This window comes from Sus scrofa, chromosome 1, assembly GCF_000003025.6.
Source record: "Sus scrofa isolate TJ Tabasco breed Duroc chromosome 1, Sscrofa11.1, whole genome shotgun sequence".
NCBI classification, from domain to species: domain Eukaryota; kingdom Metazoa; phylum Chordata; class Mammalia; order Artiodactyla; family Suidae; genus Sus; species Sus scrofa.
In genome coordinates this window covers 204,467,271-204,492,904 of record NC_010443.5, presented here as the reverse complement: position 1 = coordinate 204,492,904, position 25,634 = coordinate 204,467,271, and the positions used below count along the sequence as shown (strand labels likewise).

Sequence of the window (25,634 nt, the reverse complement as noted above, 5' to 3'; positions counted from 1 at the left end):
GGGTGTCTGGCACATAGTAAATACTTGATAAATGGTAACCCTTCTGAGCTATTTTTTTTCCAAAAGTATCATGAGAGTGAGCAAGTAGAAACCTTGAATAAAGAAATCTTTCAAGAATCTTGGCAATACAGCCAGAGAGGGATGTAGGATTGAGGGGGGCTTTTCAAATTTTGCTTGTTTGTTTTTGCTTTTATTTTAAAGATAGGGAGAGGTAACTTTCATGAAGCCATACCTAAACCACTGACAGTTTTCTTGTTTTGTGTCACAGTAAAAGAAACACATCCAGACAGGAACAAATGTGTCTTTACTGACATCTCTTCCAAGATGCTAAAGTAGATCCAAACCAAATCCCCTGGAACAATACAGTTTCTCAGAACCAACTTCTCTCCTTCTTAGCCTCCTCCCTTAAGACTTCTCCCTCTTTCTTCTCTCCCCTTTACTCCACCTTGCTTCTGTATTATGGGCATTACCTTCATCTCACTCATTGAGTCTTTTCCTTCCTCTTCCTCTCAGGTCCTACTGTTGTTAAAAGATAAACTAAGGCATACTGAAAATTTCAAAGAGTTTATTTGGGCAAAACTCTATTAACATCAAGCAGTGCCAAACCAAAGGGCATATGTGAGTCTCTCCCAAGCCAACAGGAGCCAGGAAAGACTCAGAGAAAGTGCAGAAGCAAAGAAAGGAAATTATTTGATTGGCTGTCCTTAAAGACTGTGATTGCTTGTTCTTAGGTTCCAACTTCTTTACCTTGAGGCATTTATAGGCTTAGGAGTTGGTTTGCTTTTATAGGTCTCTAAAACATTAGAAACATTTCAGTCTAATGAGCTTCTTGTTTAATTAATTTAACATCATCCTTTGACCAGTCCCATATTAATATCTTTAATTTGCATATTAATCTTATACTTATATTAATTTATCATTATAGTTTATTTTTAAATTTTATTGGAGTATAGTTGATTTACAATGTTAATATAACAGTGAAATGAATCAGTCATACATAGAAATATATCCATCCTTTTTTCCCATATAGGTTATTACAAACTATTGAGTATATTTTCCTATCATCTATTTTACACAGTGCTGTATATATGTTATATATGTAATTATATCAATAGAATATTAATAGTATAATTATATGTATAATTACATTAATTTATAATCATGATTTATAACTATAATTATAATTATATTAATATATAAATATACTATTTAATTTATAATTAAGATTTATAATTATATTAATATATAACTAGAAATATATATATATATTTAGTCTTAAAAATTGAGACAGAAGTAGAAGTGAAAATAATTGATGAAGCAGGATCCTTGGAAAGAATGAGGTAGAGAGTTGAGAGTCCAGGTAAAGAATTAGCTTTGGGGTTTTACACCCGAGCAATACCTGCCGTTGAGGTTTCCTCTGGGGAGGCAGCCACCTGTCCGCATGGCTCAAGCATTTGTGAACAGCAAAATCCAGCCTGGGAAGGTGGTAGTTTTCATCAAGCCCACCTGCCCCTTCTGCAGAAAGACCCAGGAGCTCCTCAGCCAATTGCCCTTCAAAGAAGGGCTTCTGGAATTCATTGATATCCAGCCACCAGTGACACCAACGAGATTCAAGATTATCTGCAACAGCTCACGGGAGCCAGAACGGTACCTCGGGTCTTTATTGGTAAAGAGTGTATAGGTGGATGCACTGATCTAGTAAGTATGCACGAGAGAGGGGAGCTCTTGACCCACCTGGAGCAAATTGGAGCTCTGAAATAATTACAGAGCAGACCCAAGCTGATAGCTCCTTTGAGAGCTGGATGGCAGTGCAGATAATGACAGTGCTTCCTGGTGGATGAATGCCAGGCTACCTTCACTCAGCTGCAACATCTGTTTACTTAAAATTCTGAAATGTGTTAACCCAAATAATTAGGGGGAGTGGGTTTTGGGGGGCAAAACCAGATTTTTCTTCTGACTCCGTATTAAAAGTGGATCAACTTGCCCCCCCCAAAAAAAAATTAGCTTTGGACTACAGAACAGTTGACTGCAGAAGTAATTGGGGGAGCAGATGTTCTGAGAATTCAGGAACTTGAGGGAGCTCCTGACAGTGCCTGTCATTTTTTTCTATTAAGAAAGTGGTAGGGTCGTCTTCTGAGAGCAAGAATGGTGGTGGCTTGGGGAAGAAGCTCAGTGTGGATGCATTGGAGCAACAAGACCACGGGGGCTAGCATGGGAGCAGAAGCTGACTGACGGGGCTTCCAGAGAATCCCAGGCTGCCTTAGAAATGCAGGAACAAGGAAAGGGAAAAATTGATTTGTCAAGAGATGAGAGAATAAGAACAAAAAATGATGAATATGGGATAAAGGTAGGAAAAGACATAAACCATGTTGGGGAACAAAAATAAAAGGCATGGTTACAAAAAGGAGGTATAAATGTGAATAAGGAAATTAGGAAATGGGCATTTGCAGATGCATATTTGCATTCTTGGGCCATTTCCTTTATTCCATCATCCCACTGGGGATTAAGTGCTTTCCTTAAAGTTTCCTTTCCTGTTTTCCCAGTCCATGGGCATACAGAAATGAAGCACATATTGAATGGGGTAGCTGAGTTTGGGGAGTATCCAGGGGCTGTTAAAACAAGAATTGTTCACTATTTTCTTACTGTATCTTTTTTCTTATGCTTTTTCTATCCTTACTATTTCATTTTCCTCCTGTGTTCTTATTCTTCATCAATTGTATCTATGTTAAGATTTCTCACTATTTATTTCTGTAGTAGCTTTCCTTTTTATTCCTTCCTCAAGCTTTTCTTTGTACTTGACTTTGTTAATATAAGAACTCCGAAAGAAGAATATGAAGCAAGAAGGATTATGAAAGACAGAAAAATATAAGAAACTGAGAAATTGGAAGTCTTAGAAGGAATACAAAATTTATAAGACAGAGTATACAGTACATGAGAAATAAGCAAAATGAATAGATCTGATATAAAGGTGAAATAAAAAATAAGAGAATGAGAAAATTAAGTACTATCTATAGTACTTTAAATGGCTACTGTAAAGCAAATTTGAATTTTCAATCCCTTCCCTCCATCCCACACCAGTAGCCCTAATAGTTATTTTGAATTATAATTTTTTACTTGTTGACTTTACTCTCTGGTCATCTCTTCTGGGAAAAGAACATAAAACGTTGCTACTTTTTACATGAGGCAGAGAACAGTTTAATGAAAAACTTGGGGAAGGAAGAAAGTGCACATTTTCATGAATAAACTTCCAAATGACTCAGTCAATCTGGAGAGTTCACATTTTATATATTAGTACTTCATTATTTTTACAAAAAGAATTTTCATGTTTTTCTCATTAAGACTGAATTCACCTCCATTTCCATCCATCCTCTTTTCCTCACTTATTATATAGTGCTTGGGTGAATCCATACCACAAACACATGCAGCTTGAGCTATTAAAAAAACGCCACAAGAGGAGAGGGTCATATCCACCAGGGAGAATCCTTTATTCTGAAACAGCTATACACCCTCCCATTGAACTTGATGGAAAACCATGTGTATAGCAGGTCATTCCTGACAGTCCAATTTCTTTGTCCCATAAGGTATGCTGACATAGTTCAATATTTATTTGGTTTTCTCTTATTTTCTCTAAATCTTTCAGTTCTTCTGGTGGAATTATACAAGTGGAATGCATCTGAATGGGTGAAATTAATTAGAATGAAATGTACTGTTTATATGTTGGATTCAAATAATGAAAGCACTGAGCTTAAAAGAGGTTAAACTCTTTCTAGGGCGTGTCCTTCATGCTACCCACTGACCCAAGGCAAATTAGACCCCCTTCGAAGAAGTGGTTTTAATATGTGAAAAGGGTAGAAAAGGTGTTTAGTCTAGTCAATAGTTTTTTCTTTCTTTTGGTTTTTCTCTTCATCCATTCATCTTTTCCCTCATGTTTAAAAAACTTTACTTTGGTCCTGCTGTAAAAAATGAATAGCTTTTTGTATCGGCTTTTTAAGGTACATTGGTAGTATTAATCATAGCTACCAATTATTATTTTTTGGCCATGGCCATGGCATGCAGAAGTTCCCAGGCCAGGGATCGAACCTGTGCCACAGCAGTGACCTGAGCCACAGCAGTGACAACACCAGATCCATAACCCACTGAACCACCAAGGAACTCCCTTAGCAACCAATCATTGAGTGCCTTCTTTGTGCCAGGTACTGTTTCTGATATTTTATATTTACTTTTATGAGCAACTCTTTAAGGCAGATATCATTAGTCCTATTTTACAAATTGTGGAGCTGAAGCTTGGAAAAGTTAAGCTTCTTGCCCAAGGCTGCATGCCTGTTTGGAGTAGAGCCATCTTTGAATCTGGAACATTCTGATTCTTCCACTCTACTCCATCTCTGGGTATGATATAATCCCACATCCCTGGCTGATAGGGAGAGGAGTGAGCCAGAGGCATCACGTGGAGGAGGAAGAATGTTCCTTTCTCCCCGAGAATGAGACATTTCCTTTAATGAAATTTGTGCAGAAATCTGGAATTTACACGTGATGAAGGGACTTTATAAAGTCCCTCTGTAAAGAAGGAAAATGAATCTGGCCCCATTTAAACAACTAACCGCATATCACTGAGAGTTTATTTAGAGCAGAAGAGGAGAACCTCAGACTTTGACCCTCTTCATATTCTCCTGGTGGAGTATTTTACCATAATCAGTGTTAATCGTTTTAAAGATAGCTGAAGGATGAAAGAAAAAAACTATTTGCACCTCTTATTTGAAATGTTGTGGTTTGAGATGTTTCATTTTTTTCCCTTTCATGGCCTGTAAAATACTCTTTATAGACAGCTCAATGAAATATTTTTCCTGTGCTCTATTTGGCTCCTTCCTGAGGATTTCTGCTTTTCCAATGACTGCTGGCGTACAAAGGCGACAAGCCAGGTTCCTGCCGTGATTGTGCAGATTCCCAGCGTGCCATGGGAGACATTTGACAGGTGGCAGGTAGTTTTCTCTTCCATGCAAAGTGGCTTGGAAAAGGAGTGGCTTTTAAAACTAAAAACTTCCCTTGATTATGTAGGTGTTCTCTAGGCTGGGAAATAGAAAGGAATAGCTGAAGTTCAGGGATGGTTAAGTGTTCGAGAAGCTGGTGAAGCAGCTGTCTTCCTGCTCTGAAGGAAGTGATGTTCCCGTTGCTAGTTGCCCAGCCTCCCGCAACACATCCCAATCTTACCACATGTAACTTTCTGTTGCAGAATTGTTTGGAAATTTTAATTTTGCCAGAATCCTGGCAAGAGAGATGACTCCAAAACTCATGTCTAAATTTATCCACTTTCCCCTTCAATTGGAGAAAGATGACTTTTTTTTTTCTTTCTTTTTTTAATAGCGAAAATTGCTTTAGATTGGGAAGAGTGAGAGGAATGTTTGTTTTGGAGAACCTCTCCAGACACATGGAATCTTTACAGAAAGGAAAGAAATATCAGTATCTCCAAAGAAACAAAGGAGCCCGTAAAACCCAGAGCCTGTTTAGGGATATGTTAATGGCAAGACAGAGACCATTGCTTCATGATATATCCTCAATATGTGTGAGTCTGGATTAGGGTCAGTCCACAGTGTACTTCTTGTGGTTTCCATGAAATTACCTTCCAGCCCTACTGAACACTTTCTGGGAAGAGATACCCCCACTAAGAAAGTTCTAAGTCATGATGAACAATGCTTACAGTAACACAGCTTTTCTAGGCTGGAGCTCTTTATAGGATGGATTTCCAAAGAATGATTGGATGCCAAATATAACAAGGGCCAAAACACAGAGAAACTATTTAGTGCCTTTTTTTTTTTTTTTTTTTTTTAGGGCCACACCTGAGGCATATAAAGGTTCCCAGGCTAGGGGTCTAATCGGAGCTGTTGCTGCTGGCCCACGCCACAGCCACAGCAACACCAGATCTGAGCTGCATCTGCAACCTACACCATAGCTCAGAGCAACACCGGATCCTTAACCCACCGAGGAGGCCAGGGATCAAACATGCAACCTCATGATGCCTAGTCGGTTTCGTTTCCTCTGCACCATGACAGGAACTTCCAGAGAAACTATTTGAAAAGTGCCAGAGGTGCATGGAAATAGAACATCAAATAATAGGACATAGCTGAGGGTGAACATGGAATAGTGACACTGTGTTCTGTCCTTAATATTTCCTTAAATGAAGTAGCAAGGGACAGATAGCCCCACCATATACATATTGTCCCTGTGGAAAGTTCCTTAAACACTCATCCTCATCTTAATACCTGTATTACAGGTTGTAGAGTTTGGGTATGTATGTGTGTGAATATTAAATATCTTATGTTAAGTTACAAATACAATGGATATTTTACAAATTATTAAGAATGTCACTCTTCTCCCAGACTTTCTTCTACTCCTTGTCTTTTTCTCATTCTTTCAGTACGAGCTTCCCTTTACTGTAGAGAGTGATGGGGAGGGCTGATGATGTTGCCGAAACTTGGCCTCTGTCCACTGGGGCTGAATAGAAATGTGGAGACAGAGTTTTGGGTGAAGGAGAAAAAGAGAGCTTTACTGCTTTGCCAGGCAAAGGAGGCCACAGCAGGCTAACACCTTAAAGATTGTGCACCCTTGGGAAAGATTAGGAAATTGTTTTATAATTTTGGGAGTTGAAAATAGGGCACGGTGTGTGTGTGAGGGGGAGATGAGGATCAGGATAGAGGTAAGCTTGCATTATTTTTCAAAGTTGATGTTAAGCTTTGACCCTGTGACTGGTTCTGGTGGTCTTCCTTTTTGGAATGAAGAATGCTTCATCAAGCTGTAGTTCTGAAGAAAGGCTCAAAGACATTTTTATGTATAATTCCTTGAGGAGGAACCAAAACCCAAGGCTGCACTATTGTCTCTTGATTGCCTCTCCCTGGTCTCAGCATCCCCTCCCTTTCCCTGATTAGCAACTGTTCAAACCTGCCCTTTGGAACTCTGGGAAAGTCATGGAGGCTGAAACTTATTCCCTAAAAATAAGAAATAGAGGATACAGAAAGGCTTGTATGCCCAGGAACCTCGCAGGAACCTAGCTCAGTTACAGTGAGAGGACATAATCCCTCTAGAACAAAAACTTTTTACATCGGGTACCTGTTAAAGGTCTTGAAATTCTGACTTTCATCTGCTGAAGCGGGACCCGAAGAAAGAAGCATGGCTCTGACCTTGTAGCCATCAACTGACCACAGAGATCAATCAAGCCAGCCTAGACCAGAATTGTCCAGCTCACCCAGAAAGTCATCAGAAATTTTTCACAAGATTGATAGTTATTCCTCCCCACCCTTTTTTTGGCTTCCCTGTGGCATGTGGAGTTCCTGAGCCAGGGATCAGACCCAAGCCACAGTTGCAGCTTATGTCACAACTGCGGCAATGCCGGATCCTTAACCCACTGTGCTGGGCAGGGGATCCAGCCTGCATCCCAGCACTGCAGAGATGCCACCAATCCCATTGTACCTCAGTGAGAACTCTGTGATAGTTACTTTTAAGCCACTGAGTTTCGGGGTCGTTTGTCACTGAACAATAAATAATAGATGCAAGACTTCTAGTATGGCAAAACTGCCCTGATGATCCCATTTGACTGAGATTGAGTCTTGAATGAATGATATATTTGCTCAAGAAAGACTGTTTTAAACTGAAAGACACTGCCCCACCTGGAAGGGACATGTGTAATGTATTATTCATAAAAGGTGGGAACTTAAAGGTCTCTGATGAGGCTGCAGTCAGGTATGGAGGAATAAAGAATATTACACTCCTATACTTCTGAATATCTCTTAATGTCAATTTAAAACAGTGCTCTTTAGTGTGCATGTGAATTGCCTGAGATCTAGTTAAATGCAAAGTCTGTTTCTATAGGTCTGGCTGTCTAGATCTAGTTTGAGCTCCAGATTCTGCATTTCTTTCGAGTTGCCAAATAATGCTGATACTGCTGCTCTGTAGACCACTCTCTGAGTAGTGAAGCCTTGCATTACCAAATACTTGGCAACCGATCTTGGTAGATGATGCTCAACACATTAGCTCTGTCTTCCTGCAACATCCTCAATTCTATCATCCCCAGGAAGGTCCATATGAAGAGATTCAACTCCAGAATCACCCTATGTCCATCAGGAATGAGCTGCCTTCACCACTATGATGTTTCCTTTCTTCTTTTTTAATTTTTATTGTATTTTTTGGCTGTGCCCATGGCATGTGGAAGTTCCTGGGCCAGGAATCTAACCCCATCACTTCTTGTGATATGTGCCACAGCTATGGCAATGCCAGATCCTTAATCCACTGCACCACAAGGGAACTTCCTGTTTCCTTTCTTATGACTGCATCCACCATCCACTGAACTCCTTGGACCTCTATTGTCCTCTGGTCAAACCAAATAAGATTATTTTTTCAAATTTCCTCCCACTTGACCTTTCTGCCCTGCTTGTCACTATTGACCATTTCTTTACTCTTGACATGTTCTCTTCCCTTTGTTCTATTTACTGAGTTCTCCTTTTCTGCTTACACAATTCCAGGTTCACATTATTTTTTCCTCATCAACTCTGCCATCTCCAGTTCCCTCCCTGCATTCTAGTAAACATTTTGCAAAGACCTACCTCTAGGTACATTTTCTAAATCTCAGCTTTGGGACTTTACCTCCCATTTCTTTGGTTTACTCAGTAATAAACGTTCCTTGATCTCATCCCATTGTGCCAAACTCACCAGGATTACAGCCATGAATCCTGGTTCCTTGGAGCACATAGACAAATGGGGACAGGCTACAGGCACAATTTGGAGGGGCAGAGGATTAAAAGGATGTTATGATGAATATTATGGGCAGTTTTTCTCTTTTACCCACCATAGAAAATATAACCAAACAACTTTTCCACCTAAATCCCTCCTCAGAATTGACCTCTTGCCTGCATTTCTTGGACAATTCCTTGGGCCTTTGGCTTTATCATCTATCCAGATTACCACATCAGCCTCCAAGATGTACTGTTGCCAGACATCAGTGGAGGACAGGAATGGTATGACTCATTCTGTGGTGAAATGAATCAATTGTCTCCTCTGTAAGTAATGAGGAATTTACTTTTCTATAGGTTTGAAATATTTGACTTCACTTTTATGTTATCCTTTGAATTCACTTTGAATGATACCTTAGTTACAATGATTTTTATAGATGTATATTTATTTACCTTGAATTTGAAGTATATGGAATAAGAAATAATAAAGCTTCTTTCTATCCCTTCCTTTTCCAATATCATGTCCATACAGGAATCCCAGAAGTTTTAAGTAATTTTAGCTTTAAAATGAATATTAAGTTTTTTTCTTTTCTTTTTTTTTTTAGCACCACACCTGTGGCATTTGGAAGTTCCCAGGCTAGGGGCCGAATCAGAGATGCAGCTGCAGGCCTACACCACAGCCACAGCAATGCTGGATCCTTAACCCACTGAGCAAGGCAAGGGGTTGAATCTGCATCCTCATGAATACTAGTCAGGTTCATTACCACTGAGCCACAATAGGAACTCCATGAATCTTAAATTTTAACTTCAACAATGAAAAGAATGATTATCCACCTTTAAAATTTCAGCGCTCTTTTTAAAAAGCACAAAATTAATTTTCAAATCCTTAATAAATGATGAATTGTGGTTTTCCCTACTCCAGTAGTATTTGGCTGACATTTCACTTAATGCTTGTCACATTTATAGTCAAAAACTAGCAACTATGGTGTAGGAAGGGAGTTGTAGGCAAAAGGTGGCAGGATTTGTTTTTTTTTTTTTTTTTTTTTTTTTGTCTTTTGTCTTTTGTTGTTGTTGTTGTTGTTGCTATTTCTTGGGCCGCTCCCGCGGCATATGGAGGTTCCCAGGCTAGGGGTCCAATCGGAGCTGTAGCCACCGGCCTACGCCAGAGGCACAGCAATGCAGGATCCGAGCCGCGTCTGCAACCTACACCACAGCTCACAGCAACGCCAGATCGTTAACCCACTGAGCAAGGGCAGGGATCGAACCCGCAACCTCATGGTTCCTAGTCGGATTCGTTAACCACTGCGCCACGACGGGAACTCCAGGATTTGTTTTAAATGATATGAGGATGTCAGTTACTCCCTCTTTTTTCTTGTAGCTTTCCCCCCACCTGCATCCTCTCTATTCCCTGCTAAAATGATAATAGTAATTTATGGCAGCACATAAATGCCAGTGAAATCAAAGAATGTATAATAAAGGAAGTATCCCCAAACCATTAATTCATGATATCTATCCTTAACTATTATTTTTTTAAATCAGCAAAATATTGTTATTTTAGTTTTGGCAGCATCCCACTTTGTTGTAGGAATAGTCTTCCTTTGGGATTCAGTGTCTAAAATAGTTGTTTGGTAAAGAGTGCTGAAAATATTCTTTTAATCAAAGTTGAAAATGTACTCTCGTTTCGTGGAAAATGATCACCAGTTCTACCCTTGAAAATTAATGGCAACAGAATGACAAACTGCTGAGTGTTGAACTTTCCATTTGACATGGTTCAGCTTTTCAACCCTCTATGATTCATGATTTCTCAACCGTGCTGGTCGGTGTTGAGGTCATTACTGGAGCCAGGCATAATTAGGGCTCTATCATAGTAAAGATGCTGAGACACTAGGGTTCAGAATCCTTTCTCCATTCCAAGGTAGCAGTGTGCCTCCCCACAAATTTGCTATCAGACTGCCTCATGCAAAATTTTAAAATATTTCTCACCCTTCTGAGAATCTTCAGATTTTCTTTATTTAATAAGAAGCCTTTCTTTTCCTTTATTTTTCCCCTTGATAGGTGTTTATTTGAGATCTTTCAGTTATTTTGCCTAACTCTTTCTGAAATTGCTTTTATTTCTTATATGCTTAACTCAATCTGATCCAATTCAACATTTCTTCTTTACATTGTGGTATTTTACTTATATTTATTCTGCATTTTTTTCTGTTTTTTCACTATTTTCTTTTTATCCCCCTCTACTGATCAGAAGTTAATTATTTTATTTCAATCTTTGGTTGAGTAACATTAAATTTTAACGTACATTTGATTTCAACAAGTATAAAAAATCAATCAATATTTCTACACTTTTCCTAAGCAATACAAATACCTTAGATTTATTTTTACCTCAGTTGCTTGTACTTCTACTCTTTATTTTTATTTTTTGCCCTTTCTAGGGCTGCTCCCTCAGCATATGGAAGTTCCCAGGCTAGGGGTCTAATCGGAGCTGTAGCTGCCAGCCTATGCCACAGCCACAGCAATGCAGGATCCAAGCCGCATCTGCAACCTACACCACAGCTCACTGCAACGCCAGATCCTTAACCCACTGAGCAAGGCCAGGGATTGAACCGCCACCTCATGGTTCCTAGTCAGATTCGTGAACCACTGTGCCACAACGGGAACTCCCTCTACTTTTTTTTAAAGAAAATAAACAATTTTAAATTCTTTGCTTAATTGCTAAAGTATAAAGACCTCTTCAGAGCTATACTTTGGCCATGTAAATAAATTATTTCAAGAATTGCTTTCTGTGTATCTTCTGGAAGATGTAAACTGGTAATGTTCATACCCAATTTCAATCCAGTCACCAAATTAAAAATTTGAAATGCACATCAAGTATACTTCAAGAACTGAACCAAGGTGTTCAGTATGTGCTGAATAATGTAAGGAAGCTGACCATCTAGTTTCCTCATCTATCAAAATAGCCCTCCTATATTCTAATTACTGAAATTATTTTACCTAGATTTAGTTTAGCCAATTGCATTGTAGTTGTTAGAAATCATGAGCTTCACATTTCTCATGTCTCCCTCAGTGTCATATATCCTGGCTTAGAAGGTCATATGCAATGTGTAGGAATAAAATTTGATAAGCCCATTCATAGAAAACAATATTTTAAATTATACATTCTCATCCATATATTAAATTCTGGATACAGGAGGTAATTTTTAGTGAGTATTTTGTAAATACAGATCCAGATGAGCACATATTATTAAAAAAATAAAAGCCATAAGAAGAAAAGGAATTGTAATTATAATCTTATATTAAATAGTTCTTAAGAGTGTATATTTAGAGACAGATGTAGATGACTACCAAAGAGAGACACAAGTTACTTATTTACAGCAATAGCTATCTTACAGTCATGTACAGTTTGCACTGTTCCAAAAGGGCTTTAAGTATATGTGTGTGTGTGTGTGTGTAAAGGAATATATGCGATTAAGCAAAATAAATTATAAATAAGTAGGCGGTAAAGTTTGGGTTGGTTAAAAATTAAAGTATTTATTTAACCAAAATATCTGCCATGATGTCCTATATGTGTGTTAGAAGTGGGAAACAAATGTGGCTCTAGGCTTCCTAGCAGCAAATGCAAAGGCGGCTAGAAGGATCCTTTTATGATTCACAGTGTCCTTGAGATTAAAGAAAACCACTCAGGGAAACATTACATTTCTGGCACAGAGACTAGAAAGTAGTTTCTTTCTTTTTTTTTTTTTTTTGCCTGGATTGTCATGAAATGTCAGGTACAATAATCTTGCAACTAGCACAGAGAATTCTGCAATGTGATGGACAGGAGTTTTCAGGGTAGACAAGTAGCTTCATAAATCAACAAAGACAGTCTGTGGTATTGAGTCCTAAGGTGATGTGAATTTGTTGGACTATCTTTCAGGTAACCTGAAGGATTTTTCTCGGTTGGTTTTTGCTGAGGTACTGCCCAGTGGTGAGCATGAGACTCTTTACCCCACGGCAAGCATCTGGAGAGCAGCCTGTTCTCCCTGTTAGTGACAGTGCAGACCCACAGGCTGTAACAATCAGCTACAATGGGTCTGGTCAACATCCTCTCAGAAGTGTTGACATACTCCCAACCAGAATACCTAAGAAGTCTTTCTCTCTTCCCCATGGAGGAAAACCAAGATATCTCTGCTCAAGACCAGTATTTTCTAGGGAAGCAACTTGGGGTTTACTTTAGCACACAGGTAAGTATAGGAAAACCTTAAAAAATTTCAGTAGTTCCCACTGTGGCTCAGCATGTTATGAACCATCTAGTATCCATGGGGATGCGGGTTCGATCCTTGGCCTTGCTCAGTGGGCGAAGGATCCAGCATTGCCTTGAGCTGCGGTGTAGGTCACGGATGCAGCTTGGATCCCATGTTGCTGTGGCTGTGGTGTAGGCTGGCAGCTGCAGCTCTGATTCAACACTAGGCTGGGAACTTCTATATGCTGTGAGTATGGGCCTAAATAAATAAATAAATAAAATTCAGTGAAGTGCCCGTAGAACGTTAACCTTTATTAATGTAAAGAAGCCTGTCCAAGGCCACTCTCCAACATAAACTGTTTTCATAATATATGCTGAGATAACTGGAAGTGTTAATTTGTTTATAGTTGTTCATTTTAGGCTAGAAGTTGGGTTCATCTAGGGCAAATGATTGCTTTGGCTAGAAGATAAATAATCTACATGAGACCTTCCTGATGGGCATGAATGAGCTGGGTCATCTGTGGATCCACATCATTTCTAATTAGTAACAATAAACCCTGCCCTGGAAGTGAGGATCTTATTCATTTTGCTGGATCTGAAACATGGTGGGCACTTTTGATATTTCGGTGCATTTTTTAAATAACTTTCCCTGTCAAAACTCTGATATTTTCAAGTCTACTTTCTTTGCTCTTTCAAATTAAAAAAAAAAAAATCTTTTCAAAATATTTATTCAAACTTATCCAGAGGAAAAAATTGTTACTGGGAATTAAATTCTTATTTCCATAGTTTGCTGAATTTTATAGATTATATTATATTCATTTACTTAAAAATCTAGTGGTAAAATCATTAGTACTATAAACAACAACTTACTCTATAGCATAGGGAACTATATTCAATATCTTGTAATAATCTATAATGGAAAAGCATCTAAAAAAGTCTATACGTACAACTGAATCACTTTACTGTACACTTGAAATAATGTAAATCAGCAGTACTTGAATTAAAAAAAAGAAAGGAAAATATTGTTAGTATTAAGCAAGATGTTAAAGAGTATAGTTGGTCTTTGTTTTATTTTATTTATTTTTTTCGGCAGAGATCTTGAGTGTGGCTTTCTTAACTCCCTGTGAGAAATTATTCTTGCTTATTATTTTTGCATGATTCAGTGCTAACATTTCGTTTACACCTAAATGAACCAAAAGGTTTATTGGGACACCTTTAACAAGGTATTTCTTTCTTTCACACATCAACTTTAAGTTCACAAAACTTTAATCGAGGTGCTCTCAGAAGATAAATGTGTGCATGTGCATGTTGGAACTGGCCACTGAGATCTTTCATCGTATCAGTTTTACCAGAAACTTTGACTTGATGGCCCTTAAGAAAGACATTTAAAACTCCAGGTCTATTTTCCTTTAACAAAAGTAGAACTGTTTTCTTAGAAATATTTTCATTCCTTCCCAAGCTTAAATACCAACAGGATTTTACTCAAATTTCCAGAAAGAAAAGGCATCCTTGGATGGCTTGGATAAGAACGTTTGGAAATTTTCTGCAAGACAACCATATTTTAAAAGTCAGATATAAATAATTGAAACGTGGGCTTCTCCGGCCATCATATTCATTGGCACAGGAATTATTCACATGCTTAATATGTCCTACCTCTTCCAAAATCAATGTTTGGATGTACATTTCTGTCTTAAAAACCAATTTTCTTTAGTTCTTGAAAAGAACCTTTAATTAGAAAGGGAGTGTACTTCATAAGAAAACACTGAAGACTGGAATAACTGGTTCAGGTCCTGGATGAGCTACTTCCTAATTAACTTTGGACAAGTCATCTAAACCATCTGAAATGAAAAGCATAATTAGTAATACCGTTCCCACTACCTTAGAGTGCTGTTGTGAGGACCAAAATGATGTAATGTGATCACATGAAAACATTTAAGGATGCTGACATGTCAGTATTAGTAGCATGTAGTTTGTAAGGTGGCATTGGCTAACCCAGCTTTGCAGTACTGGAAAAGAAGAACAGTGTACTAGGTGGCTTTAAAAACTTTCTCTGCAAATATCTCCTCTCCCTCAGTAGGTTGCCTTTTTATTTTGTTGATGGTGTTCTTTGCCCTGCAAAAGTTTTTAGTTTCATGCAGTTTCATTTGTTTATTTTCGCTGTTGTTGTCCTTGTCTGTGGTGTTAGATCCAAAAAAAAAACACAAACAAACAAACCACAAAGATTGATGTCAAAGACAATACTGCCTTTGTTTTCTTCTAGATGTTTTATGGTTTCAGGTCTTAACATTCAAATCTTTAATCCATCTTGAGTTTACTTTTGTATATGATGTAAGATAGTGTTCTACTTTCATTCCTTTGTTCATAACTATCTATTTTTCTCAACTTCATTTATTGAAGAGACTATCTTTTCCCCATTGTGCATTGATACTTTCTTTTCCCCATTGTGCATTGATACTTCCTTGGTCATAGATTAATCGTCCATGTATGAGTGTATTAATTTCTGGGCTGTCTAGTCTATTCCATTGATCTAGTTGTCTGTCTTTGTGCCAGTACCATACTTTTTAATTCTTTAGCTTCACAGTGTAGTGTAAAATCTGGGACCATGATACCTCCTGCTTTGTTCTTTTTTCTCAAGGGTGTTTTTGCTCTTCAGGTTCTTTCATGGTAGCATACAAATTTTGGGATTATTTATTCTAATTCTGTGAGAAATGTCTTTGATATTTTGATAGAGATTGGATTGAATCTGTAGATTACTTTGGGTGGTATGAACATTTCAACACTGCTAATTCTTCCAATCCATGAACACAGTACATCGTTTTATGTATGTGTGTTTTCTTCAGTTTCTTTCATCAATGTCTTAGAGTTTTCCTTAGTTAAATTTATTCTCAGGCAGTTTATTCTTTTTGATGCAGTTGCAAATGGCATTCTTTCTTAATTTCTCTTTCTAAAAATTCATTATTCATATGTAGATATGTAAACAGATTTTCTATATTAATTTTGGATCCTGCAACTTTACTGCATTCATTTACTAGTTCTAACAGATGACTTAAAAGTACAACTGGGACAAAGGATTGTTTTTAAAGAAGAAGAAGGTAGAACAATTGGATGGGCATTTGACTAGTCAAAATCAGCTGGGGTTGCATCTTTTTAAATTCCTCAAGTTAGTTGAATCTATTCACAGCATTTTTGTTGTTGTTGTTCCACACCTCAGTAAGTCTCTCTTTTTTTTTCTTTGTAGATATCATTTGTTGAATAGATACGATATCCCTGACATTATAAATATCACACTAGATCAACAAGGATAGAAATATAAATGAAGGGAACCATTCTGTGTGAGCAAGAGTGAGCAAAAAAAAAAAAAAAATGTAAACTATTCGGCTTTAGACTTTTCACAGAAAGTCCCTTTTATATTCTCAGACCATAAAGATAACAGGCTAAAATAATGGACTTGAGCATAGGTAAAAGAAAACAGTTAGAAATTCAACATGAATTTAATTATTCATTCTGGGTCTCCAGATTACACTCATCACAAAGGTACACCAACCCAGAAAATACTTACTAAATCTCCATTTTTGACAGCATGAGACAATATGAGAACCGCAGGTCTGAAGCAAAAGAAAGCATTCTTTGCATTACACTGTTAAATGGAACACTTAATCAGCCCTTTTGCCAAGAGAGAACTTCCCATTATGTTAAATTATAAATAGGGCTGTGGGAAAAGTATCTGCAAGCTGAAAGGATGTGGACCTGTGTCTGTTGACTTTGGTTGTTTCATAAAGTGTTTCAGAGGCAGCATGTGTCAGAAAGAGTAACTCAGACTTTCAGAAACCTTGGTCTTAAGTAATTCTGTTTACCACTTAGTCTAAGGTTTAAGGTACCAACTTGGTAAATAGTGCATTTTTCAGGGCAAGTCTGTCAGGGAATTTCCTCTTGTCCCCCCCTCCCCTTCCCTCCTGCTTTAGCCTTAAGCCATTTCCAGGTGTGTGAGTATTATTTCAGCTTTCCTGCCTTATGTCATGGAAAAGTAAGATTTGTAAACTGCATTTCAAAACAGTACTCACAAGAAACCAGACTGAATTTATTTGGGTTTTAAAAATTGAAGTCTATATTCAATCAGTGATGGCTTTAAACCCTCCTTTTTCCACTAGAGATAAACAACACCAAGAACAACAAGAATACCGTGAGTACTGGTTATTGCTAGTCCAGATCTCAGATCTTGACATGAAGTGTGTAGCCATCCAGGATAGAATTAAATTCTCATGCTTTATTCGGAAATCTCATACATTAAGTAAAGACATCATTAGCAACGTGACTGGTAGATTATCCCTCTTCTCTCCAAAGAGAGACTTTGAAATTTCTACTTTAAGTGAACTAATGGAAACAGACCCATTTTCTAACAGGGCACTTTATTTAACTTTGACAAAATTAAATAAACAGGTGGTTGGAGAGTCAGAGCAGTCAATTCTGTAGTTTCTGGAGCAGGCCTAGACTGAATTCCATCCTGAACTGGATTCATCTAGACCTGTACTTCTCAACTATAAATGAGCAGAGAGCCCTGAGACTAAGAATCTAGAACTGAAGGATGATGGAAAAGGTAGTTTAGTCTTAATTCAGCCTGGTTTAAGTAGGTCACATTTTAGTTTCTTAGAGTCTGGAACACAGATGCCTGTTGGATGAGTGGTATGTTAAAAGCTAAACTGAAATTTACAAATGTGCCATTTCTCTGCGGAGGTGATGTATACATCAAAGAGGAAATGCAAGATCCCAATATGCTGTCTTCTGCTCTCCAGATGTTTCTGAAGTAACTCACTTTCCTACTGGTCTTTCTCTAGAAGGAAGCCTTTGATGCTAATCAACATCTGAATTAGATGATTGAGGCTGAGGACCCCTAAGGCTGAATCTTATCTCTGAGGAAGTCTTTCATTGGTCTTCTCCTACAACCCAGGAAGCTGGCAGGGTTGTACTTTGTTTAATCCTGAAAATACTCTTGTCCTTCTCTTTAAGCTAGTGGCCTGCTTCTCAAGTGTTTCTGCCTTTGCACAGTCCTAGGAGATGCTAAGACAGTTAGTGTTCATGGCTGAGAAAATGCCCCTCACTGTGGGAGTACTCAGGAGGTTGACTGAATCCTGGCATGTCAAGGGTTAGTCACTGGACTAACCAACCCAACACAAAATTAGATTCTGGCTTAGAGAGAGGAAGTTTGCTGTTACTTCTTAAAACCTAAGGCTCTTGTGCTGCAGGTTTTATTTTTATGTTCACATGGTTCAGTGAATGTTGAATACAAGCCTTTATCTACTTAAAAATTGTGCCCTCTACACAAAACTATATCTTTGTTTTGCCATGATGATCTTAGTTTGCAAGGTTTACTAACTCTTCGACAATTTTCCAGCCCTCTTTTATCCACTTAGTCATTTTTAAGCTGTAAGCATAAAAAATCAGCACGCTCCTGAAGAGAGATCCTAAGAAGTGCATGTTTTAGTTCTCTGCGCCCCATGCCTGTTTGCATCTTAATAGTGATCTGACTCTTAACAGAATCCCTGATGGTTATTTTTATTCTCCACCCCATGCCATTTGCTGTGATCATGGGATCTCTTATTTTTCAACTCATTTGCATAAATTAGACATTATCACTGGATTCAGGTTTGTTTAGATTTCTTATCGGCTGTTTATTTCCTCCCTCTTCACACTCTTTTACTCTTATCCATAAGTGGTGTTCTTGAATGATTTCCCAGTGGCCTATGAAGTCAAGTTATGAACTTAGCCTGAGTTGAGAGTGGCTTGCTTCCTTTTCAATATGATATTATCATCCCGAAAGGAAATCCTGCCTTTTTCTATTACTTTTTCCCAGGAGGAGAAAGGGGCAAATTCTCTGAGCTTTGTAAGTATTATATTTCTTGAATCCATAATGCCTTAATGAAAAAAAGCACCATTATTTTATTTGTACCCCAAAAAGAAGAAGGCTCAAAGACAAAGCATCTAATTATAATCTTTAAGCTAAGAGAATCTAATAATATAAAAAAGTTTGCTGCACCTGAGTGTGACATCATTACTATATGAGTAAATGAAAACACAAACAATTAAACAAAACCACCATGTAAAAAAAGACAGCCAGAAAATGTACTTCTCAATAATAGTGGAGGAGGGAAAAAACAAACGTCTCCCTTGATCATTTGAACCAGAGCCCAGTATAAACACAGCTTTGCACTCTGAATTCACAAAAGTGATTGTAAATTGCTGTTGGATTATAAGGCATATCTCAATTTCAGAGATGTTGAAATGTGTAAGAAAAAAGTTTGTTTTAGAATCAATGAAAGGAATTTATTTAAATTATTTGGAGACTGGTGTTTATAGGTTTGTCTCTATTTTCTTCACTTCTAAAGGTTTGGGCAAGCATCTATACTTCATTGTTCTATTCCAAACTGGATTTCCAGATGTCTTAAGGTCATTTATCACTGGATAAACCTCTCTAGGCCAAACTTGATTTTTTCTCCCAGCCTCTACCAGGATGGAACATTTTAGAGGCTAATATCCAAATGAGGTGTGTACGTTTTAAAAACCCCTAGAGCAATGCAGTATTGTCTTGTGTGAGGCAATGTACATCAAAATGCAATTGTTCAGATGTAAAAGGACACTGAAAATATAGACAGTCTAGCAGCTGGCTTTATGGTGTTGGTTTTCAACACTTTCTTTCACAGATACACAATAGACCATCATCTTACTAAATTTCTTAAATTAAGTGGGATCAAACTTCTTCACATTGAATGGTTGACTCTCAAGAAATACCCTGATACTTCATGAGACAAACGTGTGTGGTTGAATTACTTTGTTACTGACCCATATATCCCCTCATGGTGTCAGAACAAAATTATGTCATTATTATAAGATAGAAATTCAAGATCATATTGAGTTAAAATAACTTAAGATGCTCTCTTTACACTAAAAATGACCTGGAATTTTTTTTTTTTTGTATTTATCAAATACCAGAATAATGCAAATTTTCTCTACTTTGATCTAGATTAGGGTTTTCTACTCTGCAACATTAGTCCAGTGATTGATATAAATTAAATTTGGAAAATTCTGCAGACTCTGTTCCCCTTTTCTTTTTTCTTTTTCTTTTTACAGGTGTACCTGTGGCATATGGAAGCTCCCAGGCAAGGGGTTGAATGGGAGCTGCAGCTGTGGCCTACGCCACAGCCACATCAACACTGGATCCAAGCCGCACCTGCAACCTACACTACAGCTTGTGGCAATGCTGAATCCTCAACCCACTGAGTGAGGCCAGGGATTGAGCAGGCATCCTCGTGGACGTTGTGTCAGATTCTTAATCCACTGAGCCACAACAGGAACTCCTGTTCCCCCTTTAAAAGTCATAATACACAACCGAACATTAAATACTCTGAGAAGCCCAGTAGTAAGAAAACCTAATCAAAATTTCACAGCTGTTTTACCATGAAACCACGTCTTTCACATAAAATCTATTTGTTGTGTTACACAGTTTAAAGTGCTGATCTAGATTGTGATTATTCATTTTGGTTCTATTAGCAATGATTACAGACATAAACAGGAAGCAGATAGAGTGAACAGGTTTTAATGGGAAGCCATCAAAGGGATTTAGGTAAGGAAGTGATCTAATTTGATATGCCCCAGGGATAAAGAAATTAAACCCCCTTCATCAATAAAGTGTTCACCCCTTCATTTATTCAATCTTTCAGCACCTATTCCACGAGTATCTATTACATGTCAAGCATTGTATTCGATGCTAAAAAGTGAGACTCAGGTAATAGAGTAGATGGTAAATTTTGAGTGAAAAAACTCATGGTCACCCCAAGGGCCAGAACCTCAAGATAATATGTTGGGTAAGTATCATTGTAGGAAAACTGAGGTCAACATACATTTACTACAGTTAACCTCTTATATATTAGATAGCTGGAAGTTCCTGTCATGGCACAGTGGAAATGAATCCGACTAGGAACCATGAGGTTGCAGGTTCGATCCCTGGCCTTGCTCAGTGGGGTAAAGATCCAGTATTGCCATGAACTGTGGTATAGGTCACACACATGGCTCGGATCTGGTGTTGCTGTGGGTGAGGTGTAGGCCAGCAGCTGTTAGTTCTGGTTAGACCCCTGGCCTGGCAACCTCCATATGCTGTGGAGCCAAAAAAAAAAAAAAAAAAAAGATAGCTGTTCCCTCTTGGAGTTACAGAGAAGGATCTGGTCCATTCCAGGCTGCTGGGGAGCCAATAAATTTGTGACTAGAGCCACGTCTCTTTGGTGCCAAGTGTCAGAAACACTTGTAAAGCAAGAACTGAAGAAAGCACAGCAGTCTCTTTTTGTCTTGAGACAATTCATGAACTTAAAGATTGAAGGAGATGGTAAATTTCTGTAGTTCCAATATCCACTTTAGCAACTGAGATAATATGTGTAAATTCCTAGTTTAGATTAAACTATGCCATAGCTCTACAAAATAATGTATTTTATTGTGAAAGATTTTATGAAAGCATAAAAAAAAAAATTTAACTGAGTCACGGCCATGGAGCTCTCTTGCTCCATGGCAGAGAAACAGAATTGTCCTAGAGTTTTCTTGATCTTGACAGATTTTTAGTTTTGTTTTCAGTCCACAAAAGTTCCTAAAATAAACTCCCTTATTATAGGGAGTAACTTGAGGAAGGGTCTATGTTCATAATAACAACAACCAAAAAACATAATTAAATGCACCATAGGACTATAAGTTAGTGGTGATCAATAATAGTGCTTTATTTGGAAGGGGTTTTTTAGCTATTGGTGCTCAAGATGGTGTTTTCCACTGTATTCTTATTCTTAAATCTAACCCTAGAAACTGCCTTTTTCAAAGCCTTTAAGTTATGACACTTTTTCTATGACAAGGAAGTAACATTTTTATTATTAACATACTTCTACACAACATTTTCCTAAATTTTGAGCTATATATTTCTTGATCATCCTATTGTATTTTACTGAATTGGTAATAATCATTTTTATTTATTTTTATTTATTTATTTTTTTGTCTTTTTTCCATTTCTTGGGCTGCTCCCGCGGCATATGGAGGCTCCCAGGCCAGGGGTCCAATTGGAGCTGTAGCCGCCGGCCTATGCCAGAGCCACAGCAACACGGGATCTGAGCCGCGTCTGCGACCTACACCACAGCTCACAGCAACGCCGGATTGTTAACCCACTGAGCAAGGGCAGGGATCAAACCCGCAACCTCATGGTTCCTAGTCGGACTCGTTAACCACTGCGCCACGACGGGAACTCCAATAATCATTTTTATAACAATCATAGCAACACAATTTAGTCTTTCCTCCATAGCAACAGAATTTAGTCTCTAATTAGTGTGGTTAATCAGAAAAATTTTATTGGTATTTTATTGATATTGCTATTTTTTATATTTCTTAAAGCTTACTCCTCAAGATTGGTAATACCATTCAAGCTTTTAGGATTGTTGTCTAAATTGGAAAAAAACTTTTATCAAATTTCTTTCATAATATGCTCTTATAGAATTCTTGCCGTTTGTAGAACTACTGTAAGTGTGTGCTGTCCAGACATAGGAATTCAAATAAATTCTATTTTGTACTTCCTATAAAAATGTATGGTATGTTTATAATTGTATATAGAATATGTTTCTAACACGAGTGAATTTCCACTTTGATTTGGTGTCAGTGAAAACCAAATCCCCATCTTAAAATATTTATATGTCTTGATGAATGGACGAATTTTCCACAGACTAGATTCTAGTTCCATACGTTTCAATACTTGTTTCTACTCATTAATCACATACTTCTAGTGTTAAGTGCCCCTCATATCAGTGTAAATCCCAATAGGACTTTTGGCCCTGTACTTTTGTGTGTCATGACATTGGGTGAGTCAACACAGTGAGTGGTTGAAGTAGTCCTAGAAGCCATTTATATACCAGGACAGCAAGTAATAAGCTAACCATAAACAACATAAATACACATGTCTAATTCCGAACTGAATCTACCCCACTTTCTATTTCCCCTTAGCTGGATCTCAAAAATGTTCTTGATCCCCCCAGTGAAACTTGACCATAGAGAAAGTATAATGAAGGGGGAATTGAAGAGAGACAGCAGGTTCAAACCAATTATGGTTTAAATATTTTATTTTATGCAATTTTATTGTACAGTGTGTGTTCATATGAACACATGTCTAGGGTCTCCCCCAGAGTCTTAAAAGGGACTCATGCAGTTGAGGAGTCTAAAGCTTAAATGTCATAAGCTTTCTACCTCTGGGTTTCATTTGTGTCTTCTTTCCAACAGATTTGGGTTTTTTCTATCCACACTATACCTTTTCCTATTCCATGCATTCTTCTCACTCACAGTTTCTCTTGACTCCAAGGAGACCAGTTCTACCTTCTAACTTCCTTTACTTCAGCCTTTCAGCTTACTCTCTCACTCTCTCACTGCTTACTTCTTTTCCCTCCAGGAGTGGTTGCTTTTGGTTTACATGACAATGCCTAGAATAGTTGCCGGTGACTGGAGTAGGGAAGATTGGGGAATAGCATCACATGCTCATGGCACTGCCCTGAGCTATCACCAGGTTCTAACATTAGGAAAGTAGGAAAGTGAGTCAAGGAACTAGGTCAGCTGGGTGGTGATACCACCACTCTTACTTAATGGTGGGGAGATCACATTTAAAGGAACACCACCTCTTGATTACGAGGTTTCTCACGATCTTTCCATCACAGTGAATCCTTTTCATCAGAATATTGATAATAGTACCTCTTAAATGCTTAAAGTCAAGCACTTTGGGAGAATATGCTCAGGGGAAGGAAGCTGCTCCCCTGATCTCAGCTGTGTTTCTGGGGGCTTCCCTTTAATGCAAAGTATGAAAAGATCACTCTCATTAGTGGGATTTGAAGGCATGTAGGACCATAACTGGTGTTTCTAGTACAAATAAATATTTAAATACTAACTGTGCATTTATAATGTAGGATTGTCATTTTGCAGAGTTGGTTATATCTGAATGAAAGCAATATGGTGTGAGCTATCTGGTGATATGTCAAAGTTTATTTTCTTTTCAATCTTCTTGTTCCTGTGGATCATCTTCCAAATCTTTGCCTCCATTCAAATTGTCCTCCTTCGAGCTTCCCATGAAACTATCCAGAAGACCTATTTGTCTAAAACCAGATGTTTTCCAGATCTGTTTTTGCTCCATTATTTATTTTTACTGTGAATGCCACCACTTTCCATCCATACCCAGCTGCTCATGACAATAAAGAATCCCTTTAAACTTGACTTGTATATTGCCCTTCTTACTTAATTGGTCAATAAAATTTATCAATTCTGAGTTTGAACATCTCTCAAATCCACCCACTTGGATTCACTGCTGCTATCATTGATGTGGCTTCTGTCATTTCATGATGAATTAAGACATCGCCACTCCTCCAACCCTTTTACCTCCTTCATTTCTGGTCTATTTTTTTTTTATTACTATGTAAATCATCTCTCTAAATCACTAATCCCTTTTTTCTTTCCTCCGTTTAGAATCTCAGGATAAAATTCAAATTTCTTAGTATCCCTATGATAGCTTTTAGCCCTTGCTTCTCAACTTTCTCCATTCATTCCTACAACCTTTCAGTCCATCAAATGCACCATGCTCTTTCTTATGCCTCAGTCTTTGCATCTTTTGGTTATTCCCTCCTGAAACAACTTTCTGTCCTTCATTGTTCAACTCAGGTATCATCCTCTCCAGTAAGCCTACCCTGATCTCAGACCCTACCCAAGAGTCTGAATTAGAGTCTGAATCTGTCATTGGGCTATATTCACCAGCAGAATTTTTGTTGCTGTTGCCAATAAGAATTAGACATTTACTGAATGCCAATTTGATATGCATTCTTTTATTTAAATCTGACAAAATATTATGAGATTGACTTCATTAATTTGCTCATTTTACAGGTGAGAAAGCTGGGGTTTTGTAAAGTTAATGAACTTGCCCAAGATGACACTAGTAGTAAGCAGGAAGGAGCAGAACTGTGACTTTAGCCTGGGATGATTTAATGGATTCCAAAGCTAATGCTGCTAAGTTCAGCCCATCAAAAATGAATGATAGTTTATGTTACTTCACATTCTCAGCAGTGGCATCTCACTGTTATTTTAATTTGCATTTCCCTAATGACATATTATATGGAACATCTTTTGATGAATGAATGGAACATAAACTTTGAGTTAATTTTTGTGAAGTGTATAATATCTATACTTAGATTCATTTTTTTGCATGTGGATGTCCAGTCGTTCCAACACTATTTGTTGGAGAAACTATCTTTTTTTTCCATTTTACTGCCTTTGCTCCTTTGTCAAAGATCAGTTGAGTGTATTTTTGTGGGTCTATTTCTAAATTCTCTATTCTGTTCCCTTGAACTACTTATTTATTTAAACTATTTATTTATTTATTTATTTATTTTTACTAATACCACGATGAGCTTCTAACCTATATCTTTTTCCTTCTCTCTGAAGAATATCACAGATTGTCTCAATTTTTGTTTGTCTGAGAAAGTCTTTAGTTTTCCTTAGCTTTTGAAGGGTAACTTTTCAGGGTACAGTATTAGAGGTAGTGTTTTTTTTTTCCTCTCAACACTTTAAATCACTTTAAATACTTGACTCTACTCTCTCCTTACCTACACTGACTGAGGAGAAGTCTGATGTAATTCCTTCCTTTGCTCCCTTATATATCAGGT

At 37.7% G+C, this 25,634-nt stretch overlaps 1 protein-coding gene and 1 pseudogene across 2 annotated transcripts in view; both read left to right on the top strand.

Annotated features, from left to right (window-relative positions):
* ADAMTSL1 (ADAMTS like 1) overlaps positions 1 to 25,634 on the top strand; it is a 1,007,583-nt gene that overhangs the window by 451,332 nt on the left and 530,617 nt on the right. The window lies entirely within an intron of this gene.
* LOC100626859 lies at positions 1,212 to 1,987 on the top strand (annotated as a pseudogene).